At 44.7% G+C, this 14,264-nt stretch overlaps 7 non-coding genes and 17 pseudogenes across 7 annotated transcripts; all 24 read right to left on the reverse strand.

Moving 5' to 3' along the window:
• Window positions 1–3,761: 3,761 nt before the first annotated feature.
• On the reverse strand, window positions 3,762–3,880 carry LOC136728370 (5S ribosomal RNA). The gene has a single exon (XR_010808721.1). It is a non-coding gene; the product is annotated as a 5S ribosomal RNA (ribosomal RNA).
• A 214-nt stretch (window positions 3,881–4,094) lies between these two features.
• LOC136728452 (uncharacterized) lies at window positions 4,095–4,213 on the reverse strand (annotated as a pseudogene).
• A 215-nt stretch (window positions 4,214–4,428) lies between these two features.
• On the reverse strand, window positions 4,429–4,547 carry LOC136728087 (uncharacterized; annotated as a pseudogene).
• A 216-nt stretch (window positions 4,548–4,763) lies between these two features.
• LOC136728016 (uncharacterized) lies at window positions 4,764–4,882 on the reverse strand (annotated as a pseudogene).
• A 217-nt stretch (window positions 4,883–5,099) lies between these two features.
• On the reverse strand, window positions 5,100–5,218 carry LOC136728558 (uncharacterized; annotated as a pseudogene).
• Window positions 5,219–5,435: 217 nt separating this feature from the next.
• LOC136728038 (uncharacterized) lies at window positions 5,436–5,554 on the reverse strand (annotated as a pseudogene).
• A 216-nt stretch (window positions 5,555–5,770) lies between these two features.
• On the reverse strand, window positions 5,771–5,889 carry LOC136727912 (uncharacterized; annotated as a pseudogene).
• A 216-nt stretch (window positions 5,890–6,105) lies between these two features.
• On the reverse strand, window positions 6,106–6,225 carry LOC136728140 (uncharacterized; annotated as a pseudogene).
• Window positions 6,226–6,440: 215 nt separating this feature from the next.
• Window positions 6,441–6,559, reverse strand: LOC136728643 (uncharacterized; annotated as a pseudogene).
• Window positions 6,560–6,774: 215 nt separating this feature from the next.
• On the reverse strand, window positions 6,775–6,893 carry LOC136727877 (uncharacterized; annotated as a pseudogene).
• A 216-nt stretch (window positions 6,894–7,109) lies between these two features.
• On the reverse strand, window positions 7,110–7,228 carry LOC136728538 (uncharacterized; annotated as a pseudogene).
• A 546-nt stretch (window positions 7,229–7,774) lies between these two features.
• Window positions 7,775–7,893, reverse strand: LOC136728344 (5S ribosomal RNA). Its single transcript, XR_010808698.1, has one exon. It is a non-coding gene; the product is annotated as a 5S ribosomal RNA (ribosomal RNA).
• A 210-nt stretch (window positions 7,894–8,103) lies between these two features.
• LOC136728254 (5S ribosomal RNA) lies at window positions 8,104–8,222 on the reverse strand. The gene has a single exon (XR_010808617.1). It is a non-coding gene; the product is annotated as a 5S ribosomal RNA (ribosomal RNA).
• A 216-nt stretch (window positions 8,223–8,438) lies between these two features.
• Window positions 8,439–8,557, reverse strand: LOC136728549 (uncharacterized; annotated as a pseudogene).
• Window positions 8,558–10,083: 1,526 nt separating this feature from the next.
• On the reverse strand, window positions 10,084–10,202 carry LOC136728735 (uncharacterized; annotated as a pseudogene).
• A 216-nt stretch (window positions 10,203–10,418) lies between these two features.
• Window positions 10,419–10,537, reverse strand: LOC136728347 (5S ribosomal RNA). Its single transcript, XR_010808700.1, has one exon. It is a non-coding gene; the product is annotated as a 5S ribosomal RNA (ribosomal RNA).
• Window positions 10,538–11,091: 554 nt separating this feature from the next.
• Window positions 11,092–11,210, reverse strand: LOC136728330 (5S ribosomal RNA). The gene has a single exon (XR_010808685.1). It is a non-coding gene; the product is annotated as a 5S ribosomal RNA (ribosomal RNA).
• Window positions 11,211–11,425: 215 nt separating this feature from the next.
• LOC136727796 (5S ribosomal RNA) lies at window positions 11,426–11,544 on the reverse strand. Its single transcript, XR_010808541.1, has one exon. It is a non-coding gene; the product is annotated as a 5S ribosomal RNA (ribosomal RNA).
• Window positions 11,545–11,765: 221 nt separating this feature from the next.
• LOC136728662 (uncharacterized) lies at window positions 11,766–11,884 on the reverse strand (annotated as a pseudogene).
• Window positions 11,885–12,102: 218 nt separating this feature from the next.
• On the reverse strand, window positions 12,103–12,221 carry LOC136728467 (uncharacterized; annotated as a pseudogene).
• Window positions 12,222–13,105: 884 nt separating this feature from the next.
• Window positions 13,106–13,224, reverse strand: LOC136727767 (uncharacterized; annotated as a pseudogene).
• A 219-nt stretch (window positions 13,225–13,443) lies between these two features.
• On the reverse strand, window positions 13,444–13,562 carry LOC136727737 (uncharacterized; annotated as a pseudogene).
• A 218-nt stretch (window positions 13,563–13,780) lies between these two features.
• LOC136728365 (5S ribosomal RNA) lies at window positions 13,781–13,899 on the reverse strand. The gene has a single exon (XR_010808717.1). It is a non-coding gene; the product is annotated as a 5S ribosomal RNA (ribosomal RNA).
• Window positions 13,900–14,118: 219 nt separating this feature from the next.
• LOC136728724 (uncharacterized) lies at window positions 14,119–14,238 on the reverse strand (annotated as a pseudogene).
• Between the last annotated feature and the right edge of the window lie 26 nt (window positions 14,239–14,264).

Genomic DNA, 14,264 nt, shown 5'->3' on the forward strand with positions numbered 1-14,264 from the left:
AAACAGGTATTAGAGAAAAAATTTCTAACTTTCCTTCCACACTGCAAACATGGTGTGGAAAAGTGCTACATGATGATGAATGATGATGAAATATTACATCCATAGATAATGTAGTCCAACTGGTTCATGCTCCTCGTTTATTGATGTCAATGGATCTCATTATCCTGAAACTTTCATGATCGAAACATGGAATATTGTTTGTCAGTTTCCATAAAATTATGCATTAAGAGTAATGCAACAGTCACTTATCATTTTGAGCAGCTGTATCAATTGATAGTTAGATCTTTGTAATGAAATGAATAGACAGTGATCTCAGATGTAATGTGTGAATTGCATTTTGAAATGGTAATACTTTGATGTTAAGTTGTGTCATTTTAGTTCAATGAACAAATGATCTGAGGTTGATGTGTATTGTATCCAAGCAATTGTAAAAAAGTGTTAGAGTTTTGAAAAATGTGCATTTTGATCATCGGGTGTGAGTTTAGTGTCTAGAGTTTTGAAAAATGACATCAAGGTTCTGAAATGAGTGCCACAGTGATTGTAAAAAAGTGTAATATCAGGGGACAGTGGCTATTAGTGATCTGGCCTTCCGTGGCCTCTGTATTAATGTAACAGGTCACATTGTATGTGTACACTGATACTTGATAGTATAATATAGTACAAGTAAAAAACATACATAGGTATCATAGAAGTATTTTGCAGAAATGATTATGGATAGTTATCAAAATGGAGAGGAAATGCTAAATCCAGTCTCCCCAGGCTGAGCTTCTATTGCTGCACCTGCTGGCCCCACTATATGGATAGAGCCACACCAAGTCAAGAGTCTCCCCATTGCTATTTATATCTCCCTATCCAGTCTTCTTGTAGTCAGGGTGGGGTGCCTATTCCCCTGCATGCTTTGAAACCTATAGCACCTGGGACGCACACTTGGGATCCGGTTCCTCTGCCCCTCACATACACATGAGGAATCCTAGGTGCTCAACACGTCATACTGTCTCTTTCATCTCATGTGTAAACTATGGACAAATACATGACTAAACGTGTTTAGTTGCTTTTCCCAGAATGCTTTGCGCCACGATATGCAAATAACGGGGACTATGATTGGCTCCCTGACATTACCCACACTGCGACTGATGCTACCCATTTCACTACCCAACAAAGACCCATAATATGCGTGTGTCTGTCTGTCTGTCTGTCAAAGTATGTGTGTGTGTGTCTGTGTGTGTCTGTGTCTGTCTGTCTGTGTGTGAAAGTGTGTGTGTGTCTGTCTGTCTGTCTGTCATGTAACTTGCACATCTGTGAGGGCACCACTAATGCAGAAAGAGATGTACACATATTGTTTATTTTCCATATATATGTATGTATGTATGTATGCATGTCCAATTGCTTTGACAATACAAATGAATTGAATTGAGAGGGAGAGAGAGAGAGTAAGAGAGAGAGAGAGAGAGACAGACAGACAGACAGACAGAGAGACACACACACACACACACACACACAGAGAGCCAGCCAGCCAGCTCAGCGATGACATGACGAGCCTCTCTCAGCTTACTGCTATGACATCACAGAGCACGTACATTCCGTTTAACAAATCGTTAAACAAAAAAGGTTATAAACACATTGACTACAATACCGGTTAGTAAGACGAAGGTGAGTCTCTCGTTAGTATTATTAGTCAGACATTAAATAACTACGCAGGTTAGTATTTATGTCAGGTAACTTCTCGTTATATATATATCAGTCTCATTTACGTTTAGGTGCCGAGAAAGATCCTATTTGTTACCACAATTTCCCTTAACTGATTATTATTCAATGATTAAGGATAGGCAGGGCCACCAATAATCTAATGTCTATTAACTTGTGTCAATTTCAGACTAAACAGTTAAACAGGAATGAGAAGATATTTCTCGGCGTTGACAGATTTTATTTCTAAAATTATCAACAAAACAGTTTAATGCAACTCACATTTATATTTAAGAAAACTAAATGATATTACACATTCTAGAGTTATGAATCACAGATTAACATTTCTAATTGATTTCTCAAATGTCATGAATCACAAACTCCAAACTGTTAAACTTATGTGAACTTCGTCGCAGAGAGGCCTCTCTGGCTTCGGGCTCAGATAACAGCACACGGCACGAGGTCCGTGTGGTTTGGAACAAAGGCAGTCCGGTTCGGCTTTGTCCAAGAACTTCCACTCAGTCGATGCACCTGGAACTTGGGGTTTCGCGAATGTAGAGTCTTTTCCAAACAGATTTTCCATTGGTTTGAAGGCTCCAAGGTTGTGCACAAAATCTTCTTTGTAAGCATGGTTCCACCGTAGTTACTTGAAGACGAAGTCTTTGAGGAAAGCAGGGCCCTGTTTGTTCCAAGGGTCAAGTTTCTTAAGACTCAAATAGCTATTTAAGTGACTGACACTTTCGTATTCAGTCGACTTAGTCAATTGTCCAGCTGTAAAACTCCACTGATCAGGTGGGTCTGTGAAGTTATTTATTTAATAAAGTCCTTTAAAATAATTCTTCGCTCAATCTCCTTCTCCCAGTTTAACTCTTCTGTTGCCGGCAAAGACTTGGTTGGTTTCTGATTCCGGTTCTGGCAACAGAGCTACAGGTTGAGCTGTGGCAGCGAGTTTCTGGTTCAGGTGAGAGAGAGAGAGAGAGAAAGACTGTCCGCTGTTCCTTATAGTCTGTCAGATCAGTAGGTGATTGGTCCCTGAGTTCTTGAGATTGGATTTCGGTTTCAGCCCCCAGTGTCCTATTGGAGGGAGGCTTTATTTATGACTGATGTCAATCCATGCCATCTTTTGGAAATGCCGGTTGGCCTGGGTTCGTAGCTCTATGTCGGGATTTCGGCTCTCATCCACTTCAAAGAGTTTTTATCACCTACAGGCCCCTTTCTCCAGACATCTCATAGCAGAATTCCAAACTATTTGGCCTCTTCTCGGTGCCATCCTCCCCAAAACTGTCACTTTGATGCAAACCAGTTCCAAGCTGATGAGCTAAGGAAATCTGATAACTTTGGGGGGGGAGAGGTCTTCTTTAGATCAGTGCTTCAGCTCAGAGCCCAAATGCTCTTATCCAAATACACCCAACATAACGCTACATATGTATGTATGTATGTATGTATATATGTGTAGAAGGAAAATTAGAAATTATTTTCTTACACCTGTTTTTCTCTCTTGTATACTTAAGAAAGATACAGTCAAGCTAGAAGGTCAGCCCAGAAGATAGTTTGATTTCTGTTTGTTATTTACGATGAGAACCTTGGAGACATTGTCAAACGGTATGACCTACGTGCCTGTTCCCTAAAACCATGTGTTGACCTATGAACTCTGTTCTATAATGATATATGTTCTGCTTAGTTAGCCTTTAAGATAACATAGTAATGACTTTCTAGCATGTATGGATGTATGTATGTATGTATATATATATATATATATATATATGTATGTATGTATGTCCAATTGCTTTGACAATACAAATGAATTGAATTGAGAGGAAGAGAGAGAGAGAGAGAGAAAGAGAGAGAGAGAGACAGACAGACAGACAGACAGCTCAGCGATGACATCACGAGCCTCTCTCAGCTGACTGCTATGACATCACAGAGCACGTACATTCCGTTGCTTGTCGTCTGTCAACCACTCAGTCACTGCTAGCCAGACTGTCCCTAAGACAAAGTGTACAATACTTCAATTATATCTCCTCCAGACAGAAAGAGAGAATTAAGAGCTACGATAAAGTTACCCAGGAGACGTAAAAAGCTTGCAGCACCTGGTATTTCTAGGAGGTCTCCCATCCAAGTACTGACCAGGCCCTGCCCCGTTTAGCTTCCGAGATCTGACGAGATCTGGCGCATTCAGGACGGTGTGGCCACAAGCCGAGAGGCCTGGCTGCATGATGTCTCTTAAAGGCTGGCAGATATTGACGGAACTTCCAGAAAAAAAAAAAAAAAAAAAAAAATGGAGGGAAAAATATCAGTGCAGCAAAGGATGTTGAAAGTAGCCGGGTACGTGTACAATTCTTCAATTATATCTCCTCCAGACTGAATGAGAGTATTAAGAGCTACAATGAAGTTACCCAGGAGACGTAAAACGCTTGCAGCACCAGGAATTTCCAGGAGGTCTCCCATCCAAGTACTGAACAGGCCCTGCCCCATTTAGCTTCCGAGATCTGACGAGATCAGGCGCGTTCAGGACGGTGTGGCCGCAAGCAAAGATTCCTGGCTGCATGATGTCTCTTAAAGGGTGGAGGGTATTGACGGAACTTCCAGCAAAAAAAGAAAAAAAAAAAACAATGGAGGTAAAGATATCAGTGCAGCAAAGGTTGTTGAAAGTAGCCGGGTACGTGTACAATTCTTCAATTATATCTCCTCCAGACAGAAAGAGACTATTAAGAGCTTCGATTACGTTACCCAGGAGACGTAAAAAGCTTGCAGCACCAGGTATTTCCAGGAGGTCTCACATTCAAGTACTGACCAGGCCCTGCCCCGTTAAGTCTCCGAGATCTGACGATATCGGGTGCGATCAGGATGGTGTGGCCGCAAGCCAAGCGGCCTGGCTGCATGATGTCTCTTAAAGGCTGGAGGGTATTGACGGAACATCCAGCAAATAAAAATAGAAAAAAGAAAAATGGAGGGAAAAATATCAGTGCAGCAAACGGTGTTGAAAGTAGCCGGGTACGTGTACAATACTTCAATTATATCTCCTCCAGACAGAAAGAGAGTATTAAGAGCTACGAGGAAGTTACCCAGGAGACATAAAAACCTTGCTGCACCTGATATTTCCAGGAGGTCACCCATCCAAGTACTGACCAGGCCCTGCACCGTTTAGTTTCCGAGATCTGACGATATCGGGCGCGTTCAGGACGGTGTGGCCGCAAGCCGAGAGGCCTGCCAGCATGATGTCTCTTAAAGGCTGGCGGGTATTGACGGAACTTCCAGCAAAAAAAAAAAAAAAAAAAGAAAAACGGAGGGAAAAATATCAGTGCAGCAAACGGTGTTGAAAGTAGCCGGGTACGTGTACAATACTTCAGTTATATCTCCTCCAGACAGAAAGAGAGTATTAAGAGCTACGAGGAAGTTACCCAGGAGACGTAAAAAGCTTGCAGCACCTGGTATTTCCAGGAAGTCATCAATCCAAGTACTGACCAGGCCCTGCCCCGTTTAGCTTCTGAGATCTGACGAGATCGGGCGCGTTCAGGACGGTGTGGCTGCAAGCCAAGAGGCCTGGCTGCATGATGTCTCTTAAAGGCTGGAGGGTATTGACGGTACTTCCAGCAAAATAAAAAAGAAAAAAGAAAAATGGAGGGAAAAATATCAGTGCAGCAAAAGGTTGTTGAAAGTAGCCGGGTACTTGTACAATTCGTCAATTATATCTCCTCCAGACAGAAAGAGAGTATTAAGAGCTACGAGGAAGTTACCCAGGAGACATAAAAACCTTGCTGCACCTGATATTTCCAGGAGGTCACCCATCCAAGTACTGACCAGGCCCTGCACCGTTTAGTTTCCGAGATCTGACGATATCGGGCGTGTTCAGGACGGTGTGGCCGCAAGCCAAGAGGCCTGCCTGCATGATGTCTCTTAAAGGCTGGCGGGTATTGACGGAACTTCCAGCAAAAAAAAAAAAAAAAAAAGAAAAACGGAGGGAAAAATATCAGTGCAGCAAAGGGTGTTGAAAGTAGCCGGGTACGTGTACAATACTTCAATTATATCTCCTCCAGACAGAAAGAGGGTATTAAGAGCTACGATGAAGTTACCCAGGAGACGAAAAAGCTTCCAGCACCTGGTATTTCCAGGAGATCACTCATCCAAGTAGTGACCAGGCCCTGCCCCGTTTAGCTTCCGAGATCTGACGAGGTTGGGCGCGTTCAGGACGGTGTGGCCGCAAGCCGAGAGTCCTGGCTGCATGATGTCTCTTAAAGGCTGGAGGGTATTGACGGAACTTCCAGCAAAAAACAAAAGAAAAAAGAAAAATGGAGGGATAAATATCAGTGCAGCAAAGGTTGTTGAAAGTAGCCAGGTACGTGTACAATTCTTCAATTATATCTCCTCCAGACAGAAAGAGAGTATTAAGAGCTACGAGGAAGTTACCCAGGAGACATAAAAACCTTGCTGCACCTGATATTTCCAGGAGGTCACCCATCCAAGTACTGACCAGGCCCTGCCCCGTTTAGCTTCTGATATCTGACGAGAATTGGGCGCGTTCAGGATGGTGTGGCCGCAAGCCGAGATTCCTGGCTGCATGATGTCTCTTAAAGGCTGGAGGGTATTGACGGAACTTCCAGCAAAAAACAAAAGAAAAAAGAAAAATGGAGGGATAAATATCAGTGCAGCAAAGGGTGTTGAAAGTAGCCAGGTACGTGTACAATTCTTCAATAATATCTCCTCCAGACTGAAAGAGAGTATTAAGAGCTACGATGAAGTGACCCAGGAGACGAAAAAGCTTGCAGCACCTGGTATTTCCAAGAGCTCACCCATCCAAGTACTGACCAGGCCCTGCTCCGTTTGGCTTCCGAGATCCCACGAGATCGGGCGCGTTCAGGACGGTATGGCCGCAAGCCAAGAGGCCTGGTGCATGATGTCTCTTAAAGGCTGGAGGGTATTGACGGAACTTCCAGCAAAATAAAAAAGAAAAAAGAAAAATGGAGGGAAAAATATCAGTGCAGCAAAGGTTGTTGAAAGTAGCCGGGTACGTGTACAATACTTCTATTATATCTCTTCCAGACAGAAAGAGAGTATTAAGAGCTATGAGAAAGTTACCCAGGAGATATAATAACCTTGCAGCACCTGATATTTCCAGGAGGTCACCCATCCAAGTACTGACCAGGCCCTGCTCCGTTTAGCTTCCAAGATCTGACGAGATAAGGAGCGTTCAGGACGGTGCGGCCGCAAGCCAAGAGGCCTGGCTGCATGATGTCTCTTAAAGGCTGGCGGGTATTGACGGAACTTCCAGCAAAAAACAAAAGAAAAAAGAAAAATGGAGGGAAAAATATCAGTGCAGCAAACGGTGTTGAAAGTAGCCGGGTACGTGTACAATACTTCAATTATATCTCCTCCAGACAGAAAGAGAGTATTAAGAACTACAATGAAGTTACCCAGGAGACGTAAAAAGCTTGCAGCACCTGGTAATTCCAGGAGGTCACCCATCCAAGTGTTGACCAGGCCCTGCCCCGTTTAGTTTCCGAGATCTGATGAGATCGGGCACGTTCAGGACGGTGTGGCCGCAAACCAAGAGGCCTGCCTGCATAATGTCTCTTAAAGGCTGGCGGGTATTGACGGACCTTCCAGCAAAAAAAAAAAGAAAAAAGAAAAATGGTGTGAAAAATATCAGTGCAGCAATGGGTGTTGAAAGTTGCCGGGTACATGTACATTTCTTCAATTGTATCTCCTCCAGAAAGAAAGAGAGTATTAAGAGCTACGATGAAGTTACCCAGGAGACGTAAAAAGCTAGCTGTACCTGGTTTTTCCAGGAGGTCACCAATCCAAATACTGACCAGGCCCTGCCACGTTTTGCATCCAAGATCTGACAAGATCGGGCACGTTCAGAACGGTGTGGCCGCAAGCCAAAAAGCGTGGCTGCATGATGTCTCTTAAAGGCTGGCGGGTATTGACGGAACTTCCAACAAAAAAAAAAAAAGAAAAATGAAGGGAAAAATACCAGTGCAGCAAAGGGTGTTGAAAGTTGCCGGGTACGTGTAAAATTCTTCAATTATATCTCCTCCAGACAGAAAGAGAGTATTAAGAGCTACGATGAAGTTTCCCAGGAGACGTAAAAAGCTTGCTGCACCTGGTATTTCCAGGAGGTCACCTATCCAAGTACTGACCAGGCCCTGCCCCGTTTAGCTTCCGAGATCTGACGAGATCGGGCGCGTTCAGGACGGTGTGGCCGCAAGCCAATAAGATTGGCTGCATGATGTCTCTTAATGGCTGGCGGGTATTGACGGAACTTCCAACATAAAAAAAAAAGAAATATGATGGGAAAAATACCAGTGCAGTAAAGGGTGTTGAAAGAAGCCATGTATGTGTACAATACTTCAATTATATCTCCTCCAGACAGAAAGAGAGTATTAAGAGCTACGATGAAGTTACCCTGGAGATGTAAAAAGCTTGCAGCACCTGGTATTTCCAGGAGGTCACCCATCCAAGTACTGACCAGGCCCTGCCCCGTTTAGCTTCCGAGATCTGACGAGATTGGGCGCGTTCAGGGCGGTGTGGCCGCAAACCAAGAGGCCTGCCTGCATGATGTCTCTTAAAGGCTGGCGGGTATTGACGGAACTTCCAGTATAAAAAAAAAAAAAAAAAGAAAAACGGAGGGAACAATTTCAGTGCAGCAAAGGGTGTTGAAAGTAGCCGGGTACGTGTTCAATACTTCAATTATATCTCCTCCAGACAGAAAGAGAGTATTAAGAGCTACGATGAAGTTACCCAGGAGACGAAAGAGCTTGCAGCACCTGGTATTTCCAGGAGATCACCCATCCAAGTAGTAACCAGGCCCTGCCCCATTCAGCTTCCGAGATCTGACGAGATCGGGCGCGTTCAGGACGGTGTGGCCGCAAGCCGAGAGTCCTGCCTGCATGATGTCTCTTAAAGGCTGAAGGGTATTGACGGAACTTCCAGCAAAAAACAAAAGAAAAAAGAAAGAAAAATGGAGGGATAAATATCAGTGCAGCAAACGGTGTTGAAAGTAGCCGGGTACGTGTACAATACTTCATTTATATCTCCTCCAGACAGAAAGAGAGTATTAAGAGCTACGAGGAAGTTACCCAGGAGACGAAAAAGCTTGCAGCACCTGGTATTTCCAGGAGGTCTTCCATCCAAGTACTGAACAGGGCCTGCCCCGTTCGGCTTCCGAAATCTGATGAGATCGGGCGCGTTCAGGACAATGTGTCGGCATGCCAAGAGGCCTGGCTGCATGATGTCTCTTAAAGGCTGGCGGGTATTGACGGAATTTCTAGCAAAAAAAAATAAATTAAAAAAAATAGAAAAATGAAGGGAAAAATATTAGTTCTGGAAAGGGTGTTGAAAGTAGCCGGGTACGTGTACAATACTTCAATTATATCTTCTCCAGACAGAAAGAGAGTATTAAGAGCTACGATGAAGTTACCCAGGAGACGTAAAAAGCTTGCAGTACCTGGTTTTTCCAGGAGGTCACCAATCTAAATTCTGACCAGGCTCTGCCACTTTTTGCTTCCAAGATCTGACAAGATCGGGCGTGTTCAGGACGGTGTGGCCGCAAGCCAAAAAGCCTGGCTGCATGATGTCTCTTAAAGGCTGGAGGGTATTGACGGAAATTCCAACAAAAAAAAAAAAAGAAAAATGAAGGGAAAAATACCAGTGCAGCAAAGGGTGTTGAAAGAAGCCGGGTATGTGTACAATTCTTCAATTATATCTCCTGCAGACAGAAAGAGAGTATTAAGAGCTACGAGTAAGTTACTCAGGAGACGAAAAAGCTTGCAGCACCTGGTATTTCCAGGAGGTCACCCATCCAAGTACTGACCAGGCCCTGCTCCGTTTAGCTTCTGAGATTTGGTGCATTCAGGACGTTGTGGCTGCAAGCCAAGAGGCCTGGCTGCATGATGTTAATTAAAGGCTGGAGGGTATTGACTGAACTGCCTGCAAAAAAAAAAAAGAAAAATGGAGGAAAAAATACCAGTGCAGCAAAGGGTGTTGAAAGTAGCCGGGTACGTGTACAATTCTTCAATTATATCTCCTCCAGACAGAAAGAGAGTATTTAGAGCTACGATAAAGTTACCCAGGAGACGAAAAAGCTTGCAGCACCTGGTATTTCCTGGAGGTCACCCATCCAAGTACTGACAAGGCCCTGCTCCGTTTAGCTTCTGAGATTTGGTGCATTCAGGACGTTGTGGCTGCAAGCCAAGAGGCCTGGCTGCATGATGTTAATTAAAGGCTGGAGGGTATTGACTGAACTGCCTGCAAAAAAAAAAAAGAAAAATGGAGGAAAAAATACCAGTGCAGCAAAGGGTGTTGAAAGTAGCCGGGTACGTGTACAATTCTTCAATTATATCTCCTCCAGACAGAAAGAGAGTATTTAGAGCTACGATAAAGTTACCCAGGAGACGAAAAAGCTTGCAGCACCTGGTATTTCCTGGAGGTCACCCATCCAAGTACTGACAAGGCCCTGCCCCGTATAGCTTCCGAGATCTGACGAGATCGGGTACATTCACGACGGTGTGGCCGCAAGCCGAGAAACCTGTCTGCATGATGTCTCTTAAAGGCTGGAGGGTATTGACGGAACTTCCAGCAAAAAAAAAAAAGAAAAAAGAAAAATGGAGGGAAAAATATCAGTGCAGCAAAGGGTGTTGAAAGTAGCCGGGTACGAGTATATTTCTCCAATTATATCTCCTCCAGACAGAAGGAGAGTATTAGGACCTACGATGAAGTTACCCAGGAGACGAAAAAGCTTGCAGCACCTGGTATTTCCTGGAGGTCACCCATCCAAGTAATGACCAGGCCCTGTCCCGTTTAGCTTCCGAGATCTGACGAGATCGGGTACATTCAGGACGGTGAGGCCGCAAGCCAAGAGGCCTGTCTGCATCATGTCTCTTAAAGGTTGGAGGGTATTGACGGAACTTCCAGCAAAAAATTAAAGAAAAAAGAAAAATAGAGGGAAAAATATCAGTGCAGCAAAGGGTGTTGAAAGTAGCCGGTTACGTGTACAATACTTCAATTATATCTCCTCCAGACAGAAAGAGAGTATTAAGAGCTACGATAAGGTTACCCAGGAGACGAAAAACGCTTGCAGCACCTGGTATTACCAGGAGGTCACCCGTCCAAGTACTAACCAGGCCCTGCCCCATTTAGCTTCCGAGATCTGGCGAGAGTTGGCGCGTTCAGGACGGTGTGGCCGGAAACCAAGAGGCCTGGCTGCTTGATGTCTCTTAAAGGCTGGCGGGTATTGACGGAACTTCCAGCAAAGAAAAAAAAAAAAAAAAAAGAAAAACGGAGGGAAAAATTTCAGTGCAGCAAAAGGTGTTGAAAGTAGCCGGGTACGTGTTCAATAGTTCAATTATATCTCCTCCAGACAGAAAGAGAGTATTAAGAGCTACGATGAAGTTACCCAGGAGACGAAAAAGCTTGCAGCACCTGGTATTTCCAGGAGATCACCCATCCAAGTAGTAACCAGGCCCTGCCCCGTTTAGCTTCCGAGATCTGACGAGATCAGGCGCGTTCAGGATGGTGTGGCCGCAAGCTGAGAGCCCTGGCTGCATGATGTCTCTTAAAGGCTGGAGGGTATTGACGGAACTTCCAGCTAAAAACAAAAGAAAAAAGAAAAATGGAGGGAAAAATATCAGTGCAGCAAAGGGTGTTAAAAGTAGCCAGGTATGTGTACAATTCTTCAATAAAATCTCCTCCAGACAGAAGGAGAGTACTAAGAGCTACGAGGAAGTTGCCCAGGAGACGAAAAAGCTTGCAGCACCTGGTATTTCCAGGAGGTCAACCATCCAAGTACTGACCAGGCCCTGCCCCGTTTAGCTTCCGAGATCTGACGAGATCGGGCGCGTTCAGGACGGTGTGGCCGCAAGCCAAAAGGCCTGGCTGCATGATGTCTCTTAAAGGCTGGCGGGTATTGACGGAACTTCCAGCAAAAATAAAAAAAAATAAAAAAAGGAAAACGGAGGGAAAAATATCAGTGCAGCAAAGGGTGTTGAAAGTAGCCGGGTACGTGCACAATACTTCAATTATATCTCCTCCAGACAGAAAGAGAGTATTAAGAGCTACGAGGAAGTTACCCAGGAGACATAAAAACCTTGCAGCACCTGATATTTCCAGGAGGTCACCCATCCAAGTACTGACCAGGCCCTGCACCGTTTCGCTTCCGAGATCTGACGAGATCGGGCACGTTCAGGACGGTGTGGCCGCAAACCAAGAGGCCTGCCTGCATGATGTCTCTTAAAGGCTGGCGGGTATTGACGGAACTTCCAGCAAAAAAAAAAAAAAAAAAAAAGAAAAACGGAGGGAAAAATTTCAGTGTAGCAAAAGGTGTTGAAAGTAGCCGGGTACGTGTTCAATACTTCAATTATATCTCCTCCAGACAGAAAGAGAGTATTAAGAGCTACGATGAAGTTACCCAGGAGACGAAAAAGCTTGCAGCACCTGGTATTTCCAGGAAATCACCCATCCAAGTAGTAACCAGGCCCTGCCCCGTTTAGCTTCCGAGATCTGACGAGATCAGGCGCGTTCAGGATGGTGTGGCCGCAAGCCGAAAGTCCTGCCTGCATGATGTCTCTTAAAGGCTGAAGGGTATTGACGGAACTTCCAGCAAAAAACAAAAGAAAAAAGAAAGAAAAATGGAGGGATAAATATCAGTGCAGCAATGGTTGTTGAAGATAGCCGGGTACGTGTACAATACTTCAATTATATCTCCTCCAGACAGAAAGAGAGTATTAAGAGCTACGAGGAAGTTACCCAGGAGACGAAAAAGCTTGCAGCACCTGGTATTTCCAGGAGGTCTTCCATCCAAGTACTGAACAGGCCCTGCCCCGTTCGGCTTCCGAGATCTGATGAGATCGGGCGCGTTCAGGACAATGTGTCGGGATGCCAAGAGACCTGGCTGCATGATGTCTTTTAAAGGCTGGCGGGTATTGACGGAATTTCTAGCAAAAAAAAATAAAATAAAAAAAATAGAAAAATGAAGGGAAAAATATTAGTTCTGGAAAGGGTGTTGAAAGTAGCCGGGTACGTGTACAATACTTCAATTATATCTTCTCCAGACAGAAAGAGAGTACTAAGAGCTACGATGAAGTTACCCAGGAGACGAAAAAGCTTGCAGCACCTGGTATTTCCAGGAGGTCACCCGTCCAAGTACTGACCAGGCCCTGCTCCGTTTAGCTTCCGAGATTTGGCGCGTTCAGGACGTTGTGGCCGCAAGCCAAGAGGCCTGGCTGCATGATGTTAATTAAAGGCTGGAGGGTATTGACGGAACTTCCAGCAAAAGAAAAAATAAAAAAGAAAAATGGAGGGAAAAATATCAGTGCAGCAAAGGGTGTTGAAAGTAGCCGGGTACGTGAACAATACTTCAATTATATATCCTCCAGACAGAAAGAGAGTATTAAGAGCTACGATGAAGTTACCCAGGAGACGAAAAAGCTTGCAGCACCTGGTATTTCCAGGAGATCACCCATCCATGTAGTGACCAGGCCTTACTCCGTTTAGCTTCCGAGATCTGACGAGATCGGGCGCGTTCAGGACGGTGTGGCCGCAAGCCGAGTGTACTGGCTGCATGATGTCTCTTAAAGGCTGGCGGGTATTGACGGAACTTCCAGCAAAAAAAGAATAAAAAAAAAATAAAAAATGGAGGGATAAATATCAGTGCAGCAAAGGGTGTTGAAAGTAGCCGGGTACGTGTACAATACTTCAATTATATCTTCTCCAGACAGAAAGAGAGTATTAAGAGCTACGATGAAGTTACCCAGGAGACGAAAAAGCTTGCAGCACCTGGTAATTCCAGGAGGTCACCCATCCAAGTACTGACCAGGCCCTGCCCTTTTTAGCTTCCGAGATCTGACGAGATCGGGTGCGTTCAGGACGGTGTGGCGGAAAGCCGAGAGGCCTGCCTGCATGATGTCTCTTAAAGGCTGGCAGGTTTTGACGGAACTTCCAGCAAAAAAAAAAAAAAAAAAAAAGAAAAACGGAGGGAAAAATATCAGTGCAGCAAAGGGTGTTGAAAGTAGCCGGGTACGTGCACAATACTTCAATTATATCTCCTCCAGACAGAAAGAGAGTATTAAGAGCTACGATGAAGTTACCGAGGAGACGAAAAAGCTTGCAGCACCTGGTATTTCCAGGAGGTCACCCAACCAAGTACTGACCAGGCCCTGCCCCGTTTAGCTTTCGAGATCTGATGAGATCGGGCGCGTTCAGGACGGTGTGGCCGTAAGCCAATAAGCCTGGCTGCATGATGTCTCTTAAAGGCTGGTGGGTATTGACGGAACTTCCAAAAAAATAAAAAAATAAAAAATAGAAAAATGGAGGGAAAAATATCAGTGCAGGAAAGAGTGTTGAAAGTAGCCGGGTACGTGTACAATACTTCAATTATATCTCCTCCAGACAGAAAGAGAGTATTAAGAGCTATGATGAAGTAACCCAAGTGACGAAAAAGGCTCGCAGCACCTGGTATTTCCAGGAGGTCACCCATCCAAGTACTGACCAGGCCCTGCCCCCTTTAGCTTCACGAGATCTGACGAGATCGGGCACGTTCAGGAGGGTGTGGCCGCAAGCCAAGAGGCCTGGCTGCATGATGTCTC

The sequence above is a fragment of the Amia ocellicauda genome, unplaced genomic scaffold, assembly GCF_036373705.1.
Source record: "Amia ocellicauda isolate fAmiCal2 unplaced genomic scaffold, fAmiCal2.hap1 HAP1_SCAFFOLD_29, whole genome shotgun sequence".
Taxonomy (NCBI): domain Eukaryota; kingdom Metazoa; phylum Chordata; class Actinopteri; order Amiiformes; family Amiidae; genus Amia; species Amia ocellicauda.